The sequence below is a fragment of the Gymnoscopelus microlampas genome (assembly GCF_963454915.1).
Source record: "Gymnoscopelus microlampas genome assembly, chromosome: 15".
NCBI lineage: Eukaryota > Metazoa > Chordata > Actinopteri > Myctophiformes > Myctophidae > Gymnoscopelus > Gymnoscopelus microlampas.
In genome coordinates, this window is record NC_139952.1 from 9,235,834 (window position 1) to 9,241,716 (window position 5,883).

The window sequence follows — 5,883 nt, forward strand, 5'->3', positions numbered from 1 at the left end:
TAATTGATATTGATTTATTGGTGCATTAAATGTCCCCATCGACTTTAATGGGAAAATGAAAAAACTCCCATTCAAGTATTTTTGCCTCGGAAACCGTAAGGGCTAGAGTTACAAGACTTTGAGGGAAGGTTCATAGTTTATTGCCAAATTATATATATTTTTTAAATTACACCAGTTGGCCTCATGGTGGCGCTATAACAGCCCCCTTTACCTTTTGGCCTTTAACTCTTGAACCGTAGGTTGTAGAATAAAAAAATCGTTTCCCCTGGATTCCTTGGGTCATGACGCAACTCCTTATATAGGCCACACCCATTTGCGTCTGGATAGATTTTCCGCCATTTAGAATTTTCTTCAAAACACACTTTTAGCTAATCCTCCCACATATTGTTTCCAAATTTCACGAAAATCTGTACACATGATCTTTGGACCCATGCGATGAACATATCCAAGCGTAATTTTGATAGTCCATACCGTTTGTCCGTAATTGGCTTCCAAAGTTAGTGGGAGGGGCCTGTTTTACAAAAAATGCCAAAAATCACGAACAAAAACGGTCCGGTCAATCCAAAATTTGAATCACATGTCATGATGTCAAGGGTGGTTTACTCAACAAATCCCCTAAAGCATTTCCACTTTGATCCATAGGGGGGCACCACAAATGCACAAAATGTAACCGTTTGATGCAAAAACCTTATTTTGGGGGGGATCAATCCTCTCAAAATGAAACGCAAGTGATCTCAGGAGTGACGTGACAATGTAATTGGCGCAGTCTCCGACGGCATTCCTCCCAGCGTATTCCTCGAGTCCCGGCGGCAGCGACCCACGACTTGCGTCGGCGCAACCACACTTTGCAATTGCCCAGAATTGCGAATATTCTAGTTTAAATTGTTTTGCCTTTTTGACTTGAGAACTACTTTTAACATGACCAGCTAAACAAGATCTACCCACCAAAAGAAATAATGATCCCATTGCTAAAAAAGACTTTCAAAAATGTACTTGAGCGGGCTTTGGAATATCGGCTCACTTGGAATGGGAAATAGTGGAGAAATCGCACCCCCCTCCTTCCCCTAGGGCCCCAACCCACAGGTTGAGAACCACTGCCTTATCAGACAGCAGTTATGTCTTATGTGTGTTCAGTCAAACAGGGACAGCGTGTGGCAGAGAGCTGGACTTCATTTGCATGTCAAATGAAGTCCGTCGTGTCACAATGAAGCTACAGATCATTACAGCTCTTCTACTAGTAGATATCGTATCGTCTCTGTCAGGTGGAAACCTCATATGTCCAAAACTGTTACTTTTCAGGATTTTTCTAATTCAAAGTTAGCAATAGTAGCAGATCTACAAGCGTTTCGAGCTTGTAGATCTGCTACTTTTGATGCTTTTGTGTGACGCTGTATAGTATGATCAAGTAAGGGCGTTAAATTACGAAAAAATAAGTATGAATATGGAGATAAGAGGTTTCTGCCTTGAGAGCAACGATATTTATGACCAGCAGCTCACTGTTAGATGAGGGAGAGACTGTATTCTACACACCATGACTCAGCTATTTGTTTTAACCCATTATAACCGGGAAAGCATATGTGTCATTTTAGATTTGAGCTTTATATATCTATATCTATATATATATCTATATATACATATATATATATATATATATATATATATATATATATATATAGATAGATATATATAGATATATATAGATAGATATATATAGAGATATATATATAGAGATATAGATAGATAGATAGATAGATAGATAGATAGATAGAGATAGATAGAGATAGATAGATAGATATAGATAGATAGATAGAGATATAGAAATAGATATATATAGATATAGATATATAGATAGTACTGAAGTCCTGACTTGACTCGTTCATCCCCTGGGTTGCGGAAGTAATTTCTCTATGGAGAATAACATTGGGTCATCTTAGAATCGTCTCATATAAGAATTGTGGTCCAAAAATAAACAAACTGTCCCGGCGACATTGTCAGGGAGGTGGCTCTGTATCGTTTATGATAGTCAGTCACTCATATTTGATAAAGTCTATTTCTGGCGAAAATGTAACTAATTCGGCCGCAGTAACATTAGCGTGTTCTCACCGTCAGTTGATTCATATCCATATGAGTCAAACCGCCGGGGTCATTTGTTTCTTTTTGGAACACAGTTCTTATTTGACGCGATATTAAACAAGTCTATGGGGATTCTGAATGGGGGAAATAAACCGCAACCCAGGTAGGATGAGTAAATTACGTCAGACTTCGGTGGTCTACAGATATATAGATAGTGGTGGAAAAAGTACTCAAATGTTTTACTTATGTAAAAGTATCAATACTGCAATGCAGAAATACTGTTCAAGTAAAAGTCCGGTAATCAAAATGTTATTAAGTAAAATTACAAAAGGATTGGCATACAAATATACTTAAAGTACCAAAAGTAAAAGTACTCGTTATGCAGAATGTCCCTTTTCACAAGTTATCATTATGTCTAAAATGCATTAAAAAAAAAACATGAATATAGCAGATCTACAAGCTCACAACGTGTCGAATCGCAATGCGTTGTGAGCTTGTAGATCGGCTATTTTCTAATAGCCAAGTTTAAATAGGACTGAAGTAGTAAATGTATGTTTTGTAATAATAATGAAAATCTACAAAGTAACTAGTAACTAAAGTTTTCAAATAATTGTAGTGGAGTAGAAGTAAGTATTGAAAATTGGAAATACTCCAGTGAACAAAAAATACCCAAAAATTATACTATAATAGGAAATGTACTTGGTTACTTTACACCACTGGCTACATCGGGGCAGGGAGGAGAACAATGGACGTGTCTTTATGCAGACGATACACGTGTTCATATAGGCTCACTGTTTGTTTTAGATAAAACCTAACGGCAGAGACATGTCTCGTAAAAAGGTCACCAATATTAACATATGATAATGACGCTGTGTGATGAAATGCTGTATAAGAGTTAATTGTTGTGTCACAGCCAACATGCTCCTCTAATCCTCTCCTCTCCTCTCTCCTCCTTTTCTTTCCTCTTGGTTCTCAAAGTGGGGCCCAGGGGTCTTTTTTTTAAAGGCAAACATTTTTATCACAACTCTTTGCTTCTGGGGGTCCCTGGCACCATTTTCAGATGGGGGTCCGCGGCCACATACATATCATTTTGGGGGTCCTTGACATGAAAAGGTTTGACAACCACTGGGCTACATCAGGGCAGGGAGGAGAACAATCGACGTGTCTTTATGCAGACGATATCACATGTTCAGATGGGCTCACTGTTTGTTTTAGATAAAACCTTCAATATTAACATTTAAGTAAATGTATGATAATGACGCTGTGTGATGAAACTCTGACTGTATAAGAGAGGAGACACATGAGCTGGTTTTACACAAAGCACTGAGGAGCTCTTCATCACCGCTGACGAACAGCAGATCTCTACAATAGTGAGACTTGGAGGATTCATCCAGCAGCTTTTCCACATCATCATGGAGAAGATCAGAGTTTTCACCCTTCTGCTTCTGTGTGTGTCTCTGCTCACTGTCTGCAAGGTAAGACATGATGATGGTAATAGGCTCTATTCACAGCAGCCATGTTTTCACTTCCTTAACAGGTGTTACCAATGATACTAATGAAGGCTCTGTTCCATTTCGTGTAGCACAGTGGTTCTCATATTTTTCAATTTCCATGACCCCCATAACTCTGAGAGTGTACAAATGTAACCAAATGGACCCTTACGGGTCCATATGGTTACATTTGTACACTCTCAGAGTTACACACCCGTAAGGAGCCATTTGGAAACCCCTTAAGGACCCACATTTTAGACCCACTCGTGTAGCAGAGTGTTTCCAGTGAGCCGACATGCATAATATCAGCACCAGAATAGAACAGAGCCTTCATTACTATCATTGGTAACACCTGTGAATGTCTTCACAATATGGCTGCTGTGCATAGAGCCTATCAGTGGTGTAAAGTTTACTGGAGTATTTCCAATTTTCAGTACTTTTACTTCTACTCCACTACATCTCAGAAGCAAATATTGTACTTCTACTCCCCTAGAATTTCTTTCTAAAAATATTGTTTTGCCTTTAATTAGAGAGGGATAGGGAAAGTAGGCTGGAAATGCAGCAAAGCTGGCATTGCAGCCTAGGGTGCCTGGACCGTCACACTACGGCCCAGGCCCCACTACAAGTACTTGAAAACTTTACTTACTAGTTACTTTGTAGATTTTGATTATTATTGCAAAACACACGTTAACCACTTCAGCCCTATATATATATGTATATATATATATTTCAGCCTTTTGAAAATAGCAGATCTACAAGCTCACAATGCGTCGCAACGCTTTGTGAGCTTGTAGATCTGCTAATTTCAAAAGATTAGTCTACCTTTTATACATTTGAAAACTTGTGAAATGGGACATTCTGCATAATGAGTACTTTCTACTATTGGTACTTTAAGTACATTTTTAAACCAATACTTTTTTACTTTTACTCAAGCAAATTTTGAATTCCAGACTTTTACTGTACTTGTAAAAGAGTGTTTCTACATTGCAGTATTGATACTTTTACTTGAGTAACAAATGTGAGTACTTTTTCCACCACTGATGATGATAATAATATTAATAATAATAATAATAATGCTCACTGTGGTCTGTGAGGTAAGAGCTGATCGTCACCTGTTGACCTCCTGCTGGACATTTTAAAGGTGCTGAAAGTGATATTTTATGTTTAACGTTAAAGCTGTTCAGTAACAGGAGTCTCTCCAGCTCTTTACTAAACTTAAAATATAGTTTCAGGTGGGACATCGATTTCTTCCAATCATAGAAGATTCATTTACCCGTTTAAAATGTGTTGTGTTGTGTTCCAGTTCAAACTGTTTATGCTCTATCCTGTATGAGTTATCTCTCCTGATTGGATAAAATTGGTATCCTCACTGAAAATGTATTTTCTGTTCTATAGTAATGATTACTATCACAATATAGAGCTATTTAACACTGTGACTGAACAAACACACTATAGTAATGATTACAATTTAACACTTATTTTAACAAACAAAAATAATCACTCACAGCACCTTTAACCATTTAAAGCCTATATATACGTCACTGACCGTGACCGGGGTCTCCTCCTTTTTGTCCCTCTACACCAAATCACCAAAGATAGCTGAAAACAGCAGATCAACAAGCTCACATAACATGATGTGGTAAACTGTCTGATAACTTAACATTCCTTTTATTGTAGGCTGAAGAAGAGATAGAAGGACAAGACCACATGGCTTCTGTTGAGAAGAGAGGAAAACCAACTGTAAGTCCTTCATAATTTGCAGGACAATTTGAACAAATATACACGCACGCACGCACGCGCGCGCACGCACGCACACACACACACACACACACACACACACACACACACATACACACACACACACACACACACACACACACACACACACACACACACACACACACACACACACACACACACACACACACACACACACACACACACACACACACACACACACACACACACAGCATCATATTTTAATCATGAGTATATATTATAACAACATTTGTGTCTCTGTTTCTTCCTCAGTGTAGCCTTGTCAATGACTGTGTCAACGATAACTGTGACTGTTCTTCTGGCAAAAGGTGTGTGAAACAGAACGGAGGTGCATGGCTTTGCATGCAACGAACAGTAAGTCATTTTAAAGAAGCAGGACAATTTCACACACACACACACACACACACACACACACACACACACACACACACACACACACACACACACACACACACACACACACACACACACACACAGACTACTCCACTACACCTAAAATATTGTACTTTTACTCCACTACAGTTATTTGAAAACTTTAGTC